Below are 12,899 nucleotides of genomic sequence, written 5' to 3'. Positions count from 1 at the left end.
CCAATTTTGAGAGCAGGGGTAGCAGCCCAGGGTAGGGGATAGAGAAGAGGAGGGGATGGTGTTGACCAAGCCACCGCCCAGTTTGAGACCTCACCCACAGTTTCTCCCATCATTTGGGAAAGGGGCAAGATGTAACACCAGTGTAAGGGGGAATGGAGGGAGTTGGGGAAGGGGAAAGGCCAACCTGTCCTCCTGGCTAGGATGGGTGCAGGGCAGTGGGGCACCACCCCCACCCCACCCCCGCCAATGACAGGGGATGTGGGGAGGCTGACCGAGGCAGGGAAGTGGTGCACTATGGAAAAGGGACACAAGTGTTAGGGAGGGGCCATGGGTGCATGAAGCAAGGGGTCCAAGCAATGGGGGGAGCAATGGAAGGTAAGGGAAAAAGAGGGGCAAACTAGAAATTTGTGGGAGCAGGGCAGAAAAACCATAGGGGAAAAGCTCTGGAAGATGGGGTGGGGCAGACAAACTATCCAACCCAGGAGAGCTATGGTGTGGGAGGCAAGCTTACAACACTCCAGGGGCCAGCCAGGGAAGGATCCAGGAATGGTTGTGGGGTCCTTACTTCTCTCCAGAGGGCAGGCCAGCAGGGCGCCCCAAGCAGCAGCAGGAGCATCCAGCCAGCAGGGCAGCCAAATAAAACTGGCCGGGTTGCAATAGTGAGGTGGAGGGGGCTCCCTCCGAGCCAGAGGGGGAAGGACAATGGCTAATCCCCCGACAAGGAATCTTAAGAGGGGTGCTGGTGTGAGTAATGTGGAAACTGAATACAAAATGAAAGATTTGATGGCAAAGCGGGCAAGGGGCAAATGTGTTCCAAGCTCTGAAGGAATGTTTGGACCTTGTGGCTCAGGAGCGTTTCTTAACATATGTAAAGATGACGTGAAACAGTGTCGAGGGGAGAAAAAGTTGAAAACTGTGGATGTGATGTGTATCGGAGCAGTCACCCTGCTCCGGCTCAGCCAGGGTTAAAAGCCAGCCCTTGGCGAGGGCTGGGGCTGAGAAGCCAATCAGAAAAGGCTGAGTGGCAGCCAATGAGGGCCAGGCTGGGCCCTATAAAAAGGCTGCAGGGCCAGAAGGCAGGAGTCTCTCTCCAGCCTTGGAGGGAGAAGGGCCTAGCTTGGCAACTCCCCAGGCTGAGGCCTTGGATAAAGCCCCAAGCAGGTACTGGGGCTGCAGAGGTGTAGTGCGGGGATAGGCAGAGGCAGCTGGTCCAAACCCCTTGCCAATCATGAGTGGCCTTTACGCACTGCAGTTAGCCCCAGTGAGTGGGGGCTGGATGACAACTGGCAATAGCCATGGAGGCAAGGTGGGTGTAGAGGGTTCAGGTTTCCCCTGGGAGCGGAGACCCAATGTGTGGGGGTACTGCAGTGGGCAGAACCCCAGGGTAAGGGGCACCAGAGTCCGGGAGGGACACGGGGCCCTGAGGCAGGTGAGACACTGGCCAGCAGGGGGATCTCCGAAGCTAGAGTTGAGCTAATTCCCTGGACAACCAGCAGGAGGCATTTAAGCATGGTGGGAAATAGGGTTCCATTTTACCTCATTCCTCTCATTCACAACCCAAATCTCCTGTAAAAACAAATGAGTCCAGAAGGTGCGACTATTATAATTCCTCTGATCACCTGAGGAATAAACACCCTGTGCTGGGAGGAAGCAGGTAGTCCTTGGGGATGCTTTCACCTGAACACAGAAGTCTCTCGGGTGCCTGTCACTTATCATACTGGGTTTGTGAAATAAGCCTCTGAACAACTAGGCATGAAGCACATCAAGGCTGTCAGCATCAACGGCAGGGAACAACTTGGGTGGGAAGATACAGGGACAGAAATTTCTGTGGGTAGCAGGGGTATAGTGCAAGAAGGTGACACGCTGCCAGAAGAGATTTCTGAGCTTTTATTAGTAGAAGGTTACTGTCAAGGTTCCTCCCGACTCTGAAGTCTAGGGTATAGATGTGGGGACGTGCATGAAAACCTCCTAAGCTTACTTTTACCAGCTTAGGTTAAAACTGCCCCAAGGTACGAATTAATTTTATCCTTTGTCCCTGGATCTCCACTGCCACCACCAAACTCTAACTGGGTTTACTGGGAAATGTAGTTTAGACACGTCTTTCCCCCAAAATCCTCCCAACCCTTGCACCCCACTTCCTGGGGAAGGTTTGGTAAAAATCCTCACCAATTTGCATAGGTGACCACAGACCCAAACCCTTGGATCTGAGAACAATGAAAAAGCATTCAGTTTTCTTTCAAGAAGACTTCTAATAGAAGTAAAGAAATCATCTCTGTAAAATCAGGATGGTAGATACCTTACAGGGTAATTAGATTCAAACATAGAGAATCCCTCTAGGCAAAACCTTAAGGTACAAAAAAGACACACCAACAGGAATAGTCATTCTATTCAGCACAGTTCTTTTCTCCTCCATTTAAAGAAATCATAATCTAACAAATACCTAGCTAGATTACTTACTAGAGTTCTAAGACTCCATTCCTGATCTATCCCCTGCAAAAGCAGCATACAGACAGACACAGACCCCTTGTTTCTCTCCCTCCTCCCAGCTTTTGAAAGTATCTTGTCTCCTCATTGGTCATTTTGGTCAGGTGCCAGCGAGGTTACATTTAGCTTCTTAACCCGTTACAGGTGAGAGGATTTTTCCTCTGGCCAGGAGGGGTTTTAAAGCGGTTTACCCTTCCCTTTATATTTATGACAGTTACACAATCCTTATGCCTTTGGCTAAAGTGCACATAGAAACTGATAGTTTTGAAGCTGTATTATCAGTGAGGGTAGCAGACCATAACCCTATTGATATGCTAATTGGCAACGATTTCTTCTGTGTAGCTCAGGCTGAGAAAGTGTCCGCCCGCAGAAAGAAAGACTGTTCCGCTGGGGCCCTAACGGAAAAGCAAAAATTGTCAGGAACTGCTGAAGGAATGAAAGAGAGTCTCCTTGGTTCCTCTGCACCAAAAGTACAGGCACAAGATGGAGTCCTGTGTCACATGAACTGATCACATGCCTCTGCATGTTTCAGTGAGTCACAGGAGGGACCATAAACTATATTCCAGCCAGAATGTCCCCAGGTAAGTCCATCAGGTGGGGATAAGTTTCTTCCATGGCACATGGTGTTCATTGTTGGGCCATCCACTTGAATATTCCATTCACATTGTGCTGGATACACTGGATGTAAACTGCCTTGTGGGATTTACCACAGGAGCAAACACATAGTCAATATTCGTAACTGCAAATAAAAAAACAAGACGTGCATACAGATAAGAAAATCATATTCAGCAAACTGTAGCTTTATATTGAAACCTCACATGACCTATTGTTACAAGATTTGTTGCAAATATGTAACAATGGTGATATTTAATGAGGAAATGTTATTTCCTCCTTGACATAACACAAGAACTAAGCATCATCCAATCAAAGGAATAGGCAGCAGGTTTAAAACAAACAAAAGGAAGTATTTCTTCACAGTCAAGCTGTGGAACTATCTGCCATAGGATGTTGTGAAGGCCCAAACTATGACCTGGTTCCAGTAAGAACTAGAGAAGTCCATCAAGGGCTATTGCCCAGGATGGGCAGGGTTGTTGTCCCTAGCCGCTGTTTGCCACAAGCTGGTAGTGGGTGACAGAACATGAATCACATGGGGATTCCCTCTGAAACACCTGGCACTGGGCACTGTTGGAAGACAGGCTTCTGGGCTACATGGACCATTGGTTTTACCCAGTGTGGCCATTCTGATCTTCTCCTTTAGACCCCAGATGTATCTGCCCCCTGCTGTAACCCACTACACCCTACCAGAGTGAGATACATCCCAGAGCCGAGATACATCCCAGGAGTCCTGACGGAGTCTCTCTCTCCACAGAGGTAGAAGCAAAGTAAGAATAAACATTAAAATTTTAACACTAACCAGTGTCCCTTAAGTGACTTCCCACAAGATGTGAGAACATGTTACTATTAGAGGTGACTAGGTCCACTATTTATTCATTTATTTTCCAGATATATATTGTCACAAATATAAAGGGAAGGGTAAACCCCTTTAAAATCCCTCGTGGCCAGAGGAAAAACCCTTTCTCCTTTAAAGGGTTAAGAAGCTAGGATAACCTCGCTGGCACCAGAGGAAAATGACCAATGAGGAGATCAGATACTTTCAAAAGCTGGGGGGAGGGAGAAACAAGGGTCTGGGTCTGTCTGGGTGATGCTTTTGCCGGGGACAGAACAGGAATGGAGTCGTAGAACTTGGTAAGTAATCTAGCCAGATCTGCGTTTGATTCTGATTTCTTTAAATGGCTGAGAAAATAAGCTTTGCTGAATGGAATGGATATGCCTGTTTTTGTGTCTTTTTGTAACTTAAGGTTTTGCCTAGGGGGATTTTCTATGTTTTTGAATCTAATTACCCTGGAAGATATTTACTGTCCTGATTTTACAGAGGTGATTCTTTTTCCTTTTTCTTCTATTAACATTCTTCTTGTAAGAAACTGAATGCATTTTCATTGTTGTTAAAATCCATGGGTTTGGGTCTGTGTTCACCTACGCAAATTGGTGAGGATTTTTATCAAACCTTCCCCAGCAAGGGGGGTGCAAGGTTTGGTGAGGATTTTGGGGGGAAAGACATTTCCAAACAACTCTTTCCCAGTAACCGGTTAAATGTTTGGTGGTGGCAGCGAAAGTCCAAGGGCAAAGGGTAAAATAGATTGTACCTTGGGGCAGTTTTAACCTAAGCTAGTAAAAGTAAGCTTTGGAGGTTTTCATGCAGGTCCCTACATCTGTACCCTAGAGTTCAGAGTGGGGAAGGAACCTTGAGATTTTATATATATATATATATACTCACAAGGTGGAAAATGTTCCAGCAACTGACAAGGGGAGGGGAAGAGAGGAGCAAGTGACAGGCGTAGGGCATTGGAGAGAAGACACACAGGAGGGGTGGAGCCTTGAGAGAACAGATGGGGCAAGATTGTCATTTCAGGAGTCCAACTACCAGCAATTGGAAAGGTGGCAACCCAGTGAATTGCACATAGACTGATTCCCAGTTTATCATGCTGACACAGCACAGTAAGGACAGGAAAGGGTTTAATGTCTCTTGACTGTCCAGAGTAGCAGCCGTGTTAGTCTGCATCCGCAAAAAGAAAAGGAGGACTTGTTGCACTTTAGAGACTAACAAATTTATTTGAGCATAAACATTCGTGAGCTACAGCTCACTTCATCGGATGCATTCAATAAATGATTCAGGGAAGAGGGCCCAGCACCGTGCACCAGCCAGCTCTGCACGGACCTCAGTCTGAGAAAACATTTAGGTCCCTTTAGGAGTAAAGAGCCAGAGCAGCCTGCCCCGGATTTGTTTGGTCCTCACCCCATAGATGATGGGGTGGAGCAAGGGGGGCACCAGGAGCTCCACATTGGCAATGAGAACAAGGAAGTGCAGTGGCACATTATCGCCAAACCGGTGCGTGAGAGAGGAGAAGAAACCTGGCATGTAGAAAGCTAAGATGGCACAAAGGTGAGAGATGCAGGTCCCAAAAGTTTTGAGCCGGGCATCCTTTGTGGGGAGGCGGAAGATGGCCCGGAGGATCTGAGTATAGGACACAGTGATGAAAAACACGTCCATTCCAATCTCAGAGAAAAGATCAAACAGGCCATAGTAACTACTGATGCGGATGTCAGCACAGGCCAGGTTTACCACAACTATGTGCCCACAATAGGTGTGAGGGATGATGTTGGTTCTGCAATATGGCCACCTCCTGGCCAGGAAGGGGTAGGGTAATGCGAATATTCCACTGCGTAGCAGCACAGCCAGACCGATCTTGGCCACAACAGAGTTTGTCAGGATGCTGGAATGTCTCAGGGGATGGCAGATGGCCACATAGCGATCAAAAGCCATGGCACGAGGATTCCAGACTCCGTTGCTGAAAAGCAGAGAAGGACGTACATCTGGGTGAGGCAGGCACTGAAACTAATCTCCCTGGTATTGAACCAGAAGATATTCAGCATTTTGGGCAGGGTGGATGTGGACATGACCAGGTCAGTGATGGCCAGCATGCAGAGGAAATAGTACATGGGCCCATGGAGGCTTTGCTCCATCTTTACAATGAACAGGATGGTGAAGTTCCCCAAGACAGCTATGGTGTACATTGTGCAGAAGGGGATGGAGATCCAGATGTGGGCTGCCTCCAAGCCAGGAATGCCAAGCAGGATGAAGGTGGAGGGGTTGTAGAAATTGGTTGTGTTGGAATCTAACATGGAATAGGGGAGAAGGTGTCCAACTCTGAGGCGGAAGGCTGTTTCCTGCATATACCGTACGTTCCCCTGACTTTCTGTGTGTGCCCAGGATGCCTGGATGGAGAGAGAATGTTAATCTGAGATATTACATGCACTACTGGAGGCAGTTCTCATGGGTGAAGCAGATTGTTCGCTCTTCACTCACCGAAAAATGACATTTGAATTATTCAGAGAAAACAACTATGAACAATGACCATATTAAAGCCAATTCCAAATTTTATGGGGCTCCCTGTGTTAATAAGTCCTACACTTAGTGGTGGGGGAACCTTAAGAGGCACCAGCAGGAAACACAAGTGTGGATACTGGTTATCCATCATTATTCCTTAATGCAATGAGAGGCAGCATAGGGACTCCATGCTGTAGGAGTTCCCCATTCATCAAGTGGCTTGATATGTGAGAGTGGAAAAAAACAAACTTTTGTAAGACATATGCCAGGAGAAACAACCCAATTAGAACATACCTCAGGGAAAAGACCTGGGAACTGTTGAGAGCAGCTCAAGAGAAACACCTGCTGATTCAGAGCAGTGGACAAAACTAAAGCAATCTTCAGATCACTAAGATATGGGATGGAGAATACCATGTTCTGAATATGTGCTCACTTTTGGTCACCCAGTCTCCGTGCAGGATACAGTATATCTAAAAGGGATTTCCAAGACAGGCTCTGAGAATGGGGGAGGCTGCCATATGCAAACAGATAGAAAAGTCACGGTGACACCGCCTGATACTTGACACCATGCAGAAAAGTCTGGGACTCTTTCGTTTACAGAAGAGACAAAGAAGGGAACATATGAGAGAGGAGAGGAAAAAAAAATGATACTGATTTATGTTCCAATGGACAAAGAGAGAACAGTTCCCAACCAGTACTATCTAGAGACACTGAGTGCTCCAAGAGGACTAATTCCCCAAAGCTGAAGAAAACTGACAGCAAAATTGATTGGAGGAAAAATTATACAGAAAAATATTAATGAAAATTGGTTGTTCTTTTGTGGAAAAAGTCATGATTCCACAGTAAACAAAGTGAACAAATTTGGGTAAAAATCCAGTTCAGTGGCAAAGGGAAGGCAGCAATTAGGGGGAAAAGAATATGTAGCAAAGGGGGAAAAGGGAAACCAGAGAGCCAAGAATACAAATGGAAAGTTATGAAAATTGATAAGGGACGTTAAAGATGTCAGGGAAAACTCCACATTTGGCAGGGCTAAGGATAAGAAAAAAGGAGGTTATTAAGTATGTTAACAACAAGAGAAATCACAGAAAAATGTTATGGCAATTCCTGTGTTAAATGTCAAGTATTAAAAAATAAAGGGAAAGTGTTTTTTATAAAAGATTTGACAAGGTTAAAAAACAATGGAAAAGCTGGTCTGGGATTAGTTGTTTTTTGTTTTTTTTGAACGGGGCTGTTTGTAGTCAGGTTCTGCAGGGATCGGTTCTATGCCTGAGGCTATTCAATACTTTCATGAATGATCTGGAAGGAAATAGAAGATCACCGCAGATAAAATTTTTGGATGACCCAAAGATTGGCAGAGTGGTTGCAATGAGGTGGCCAGGGCAGGCATATCAATTGATTTGGAGCACTTGGAATGTGGGGCCCATGCAAACAAAATGTTTTAATAAGTCAAATGCAGAATCCTTGGAAAAGGGAATGCAGGCCCGACCCACAGACGACAGCACTGTATTATGGAATGCAAGGACCCGGAAAAGGATTTAGGGGACATTGTGGACAACCAACTCATCTTGAGAGCCCAGTGAGATGCTGTAGCATAAAGGGATGATGGGGTCCTCGGATACATAAACAGGGGAGAGGTGAGTTGGAGCAGGGGAAGGATTTTACCTCTGAAGATGTATAGACTTTGAAGATGTATATCTCTATAGCTTATCAAAAAGATGATCAGGTGGAAACTTTCATGGGGAGATATCCATGCCTAGTAATGGCTCTGTAATCTACCAGAGAAAGGCTGATCAAGACCGAAGGGCTGGAAGCTGAAGCAAGGCAAATTCTAGCTATAAACTAGGGCCACATATTTAGCAATGAGGGTGATTAATCATTGAGACACACTGAGAAGGGAAGCAGTGGATTCTCCAAGTCCCCATGTTGGCAGATCGAGACTGGATGCTTTTCTGGAAGATCTGCTTCAGTGGTCTACACCAGGGTTAGGATGATATAGCTACATGTCTCTGGGGTGTGGATTTTTTTTGCTGTTTCAAAAAAGGCAAATGCAATGTTAGGTTATATGAGCAGAGGTATAACATGGCAGTCACAGTACGTGATCGTATTCCTCTACTCGGTGGGGGTTAGGTCTCAATAGTAATGTGTCCAATTTTGCTCACCAATGTATAGAAAGGATGTAGACAAACTGGAAAGGATCCATAGGCAAGAGACAAAGGTTATGCACAGGATGGAATGCAAGCCGTAGGAACCGGTATGTTTATTTGGAAAAGTGGAGATTAATGGGGGACAAGATAGTGAACTTCAAATACTTGAAAGGCTGCCATAAAAAGGTGGAGGAAAGTTATTCTGTCTTACATTGAGAGAGGCAGGACAAAAGGCAATGGGTTGAAACTCCAGCATAGCAGATTTAAATTAAATTTCAGGAAAATCTTCCTAACTTGAAGTACAGGAGGCCAATGGAACAGACACCCAGGGAAGTCATGGAATCTCCGTCTGTGGAGGTTTTCCAAAGACGTGTGAATAGCCATCAGTCTTAGATGACTAAGACAAAACAAATCTTGCATCTTGTCAGGGGGTTAGACTAGCAGACCTTTGCCTTCCCATTTAACTCTATGGCTCTATCATTCTATAATGCAAAATCCTAGTGTAGATCAGGCCTTCGTCACACACAAGCCTTTCGGCTCAATACAGAGGTAACTGAGTTGTAATTAATGGGCCTATGCTTTACAGGAGGTCAGACTGGATGATCACATGGTCTCTTCTGACCTTAAACCCTATGGATCTATTGATAAAGAAAGTAGATCAGGCATTTATGTTTAATGTGTCTCATAACATGAACAAGGGAGCATTTAGTTAAATTGGAAGTCTGAACATACAAGAACGAGAAAAGAAATTGCTAACATAATCCATGTTTGGCCTGTAGAACTCCTTGCTACCGACATTATTGGAGTGAACAGCTTAGCTGAAAGGAATTCACAAATGGATTGGCCATTTATAGATTCTTAGATATTTAGGTCAGAAGGGACCATTATGATCATCTCCTGCACAACACAGGCCACAGAATTTCACCCACCACTCCTGCAAAAAACCTCTCACCTATGTCTGATCTATTGAAGTCCTTGAATCGTGGTTTAAAGACTTCAAGGAGCAGAGAATCCTCCAGCAAGTGACCCAGGCCCCATGCTATAGAGGAAGGTGAAAAACCTCCAGGGCCTCTTCCAATCTGCCCTGAAGGAAAATTCCTTCCCGAACACAAATATGGCGATCAGCTAAATCCTGAGCATATGGGCAAGATTCATCAGCCAGATACTCCAGAAAATTCTTTCCTGTCTAACTCAGATCCCACCCCATCTAATATCCCATCACAGGCCATTGGGCCTATTTACCATGAATATTTAATTACCAAAACCATGTTATCCCATCATACCATCTCCTCCATAAACTTATCGAGTTTAAGCTTAAAGCCAGATAGATCTTTTGCCCCCACTGCTTCCCTTGGAAGGCTGTTCCAAAACTTCACTCCTCTGATGGTTAGAAACCTTCGTCTAATTTCTAGTCTAAATTTCCTGGTGGGCAGTTTATATCCATTTGTTCTTGTGTCCACATTGGTACTGAGCTTAAATAATTCCTCTCCCTCTCCGGTATTTATCTCTCTGATATATTTATAGAGAGCAACCATATTTCCCCTCAACCTTCTTTTAGTTAGGCTAAACAAGCCAAGCTCCTTGAGTCTCCTTTCATAAGACAAGTTTTCCATTCCTCAGATCATCCTAGTAGCCCTTCTCTGTACCTGTTCCAGTTTGAATTCATCCTTTTTAAACATGGGAGACCAGAACTGCACACATTATTCCAGGTGAGGTCTCACCAGGGCCTTGTATAACGGTACTAAAACCTCCTTATCCCTACTGGAAATACCTCTCCTGGTGCATCCCAAGACCGCATTAGCTTTTTTCACAGCCATATCACATTGTCGGTGGAGTTGCTGTCATCACCTGTAGTTAAGGCTGTCTGATGCTTGAATAAAAGACCCCATTTTCAGTTGCTTATGAATTTGCCAAATTGTAGGTGTTTGGACTGAAATTTCCCATGCCGGGTGGCTGCTTTGAGCAGAATTATTTTTTGAAGGTTTCAGGAATAACAGTTCAGCCGACTTCTCGAATAAACCTTGGAGAAAGTATGTGTTTCCCACGTTGACAAATTCTTATTATTGTTCTAGTGAGGAGAGCTAGCACCTCCAAGCTTTCCAGCAGCTAAAAGTCAGGTATCAGCCCCTGTCCCTCTGTCCCATTAACAGCCAGAGCCCTGAAATGCAAGAGGAGAGGGTGACCGTGTCTGTGCGTTAAAACACAGCTGGCCCCTGATGTCTCTACTCAGTTCTTCCTCCAAGGGGAGCTTTGCCTCACTGGGGCCTGAGCAAAGTACAGGCCACTGATTCAGAATTTGGTCTTCTATTGTACATCTACTAACACCTGTCATTCTGAAGGATCCCCTCTGCCACTGAAATGCAGCCACCTCGGGGCAGTACTCCATCAGGCAGGACGACCAGGGGTGCCCAGAAAAGAGTTACATTTTGGCCAATGATTCTTTAGCAAACTCATCACCTATGGGAAGGGCCCTGGGATGTGTCATGGTTGTGCAGAGCAGAAAGGACCCCAGACGTCCTCTCTATCCCATCACGTCCACGTTGCACGGTGTTTGTCGAGCAGGTGATCTCCTCAGCAAGAGATGGGTACCTGTGAATTCTGAGATGGAAGCGTCTTCCCTGGGAATCCCCCTCAGGTAGCCGTGTCCCAAACCTCTCTCACCCCAGCATCTGCAGCAACATGCCACACCGAGAGCCCATCCAAGGGTGTGCACCATTTATAATATGGCTCTGTGCAATCCCAGTGGGGTTCGCTCAGCCTCGAGGGGAGAAGAGAGCATCTGAAAGTAAACAGGCTGCAGAGAATCATGTCTCTTCTTCTGTGCTAATTATTCAGCTTTAGGAGAAAACATTCATTAAGGGACTGTCCCAAAGGGAGATGAGAGCTCCTGGGCTCTGTGCTGAGTGAGAGAAGAATTGGCTGTTTGTGTATTTATGTCTATTTATAAAATATAGTTGATTTGAAAGAAAATAAGGGATAATTGCCTAGATGGATAGATAGATAGATAGATAGGAGACAGACAGATCTGGAAAAAGGTGACCCAGGGGAGACGTGAGCATTTTCTGCTGTTGCTATGGGCTCAGAGATCAGTAAATCTCATGTGCAGAGGTAAACTCCTTCCCCTGCTCCAACTCACCACTCCCCTGTCTATGCATCCAAGCCCTTTCGGCCACAGCATCGCACTGGGAGCTCAGGATGACTTGGTTATCCACAGTGATCACCTAGTGCTTTTCAGGGTCTCTGCGTTCCATAATACAGTGCCCTGGTCTGTGGGTCGGGCCTGCATTCCCTGTTCCAAGAGGATCACTTTGCATTTGTCTTTATTAAAACATATTGTTTGCATGGGCCCAGCTCACCAAATGTTCCACATCAAATGTTATGCCTGCCCCGGCCACCTCATTGCAACCACTCTGCCAGCCTTTGGGACATTTGCTTCTTTTATCTGCAGTGATTTCCTCTTTCCTTCCAGATCCTTGACTGAAATACTGAACAGCATCTGGCCTAGACATGAGCCCTGCAGAACCCCACTAGAAACAGCCCCATTCACTGACAATGGCCATTGACAGCGGTTTCCGTTATCCGCCAGCCAGTTTTCAGTCCATTTTACGTGTGCTCCACTGATATTGAAGCGTTTTCCTTTTATTATCGGAATGTTTCCCCTGCTAAATCAAGTGCCTCAGAGAAAGCAATTTTACTGCATCTGTGCAGTTCCCTTGATCAACCAAACCTGTATTCTCTTTAAACAATGACATTGGGGGTTTTTTGACAACACCTGTTTTCCATAAACCAAGTTGTTGACTGCTATTAATTATATTCCTGGACTTTTTCAAAACTAATCCCAGACCACTCTTTCCATTGTTTCCTAGCCTTGTCAAATCTTTTTTTTAAAACTTTCCCTTTGTAAAACAACCTTTACATTTCACACAGTACTGCCCTGTACTTGCCTTTTCTTTTTTGTTTGCTCTGCTGCTGCCTGATTGCACACTTCTGCTTCCCCGTGAGCTGCGTGGTCACTGTTCAGTTCATACCTCTGGTGTTCACAACTCTAATTTTCTACTATCAATGCTCCTTAACACCCTCCCAGATAGCTAACGGCCTGGAACGCATTTCGTTGTGTCAGGTGATACGAGTGTCATACTGCTTCTTTCCGAATGCAGGAAAAAAATGGAACATATTTACCTTTTCTGCAACATTAACAAGTTTCCTTTCTCTGTCTAGTAATTGGCCTAAAACTTTTCAAGGATTTCTTCGGATGTTAATATACTTAGTAACCTCCTTTTTCATTTCCTTAGACATGCTCAACATGGATTTGTCCCTGAAGTCTT

General features: G+C 45.5%; 1 pseudogene; it reads right to left on the bottom strand.

Moving 5' to 3' along the window:
* Positions 1-5,278: 5,278 nt before the first annotated feature.
* LOC119565143 lies at positions 5,279-6,225 on the bottom strand (annotated as a pseudogene).
* Between the last annotated feature and the right edge of the window lie 6,674 nt (positions 6,226-12,899).

Source organism: Chelonia mydas, chromosome 1 (assembly GCF_015237465.2).
Source record: "Chelonia mydas isolate rCheMyd1 chromosome 1, rCheMyd1.pri.v2, whole genome shotgun sequence".
In the NCBI taxonomy this organism is placed as follows: Eukaryota; Metazoa; Chordata; order Testudines; family Cheloniidae; genus Chelonia; species Chelonia mydas.
The sequence above is the reverse complement of the archived record's forward strand: the minus strand, read 5'-3'. Positions and strand labels throughout refer to the sequence as shown.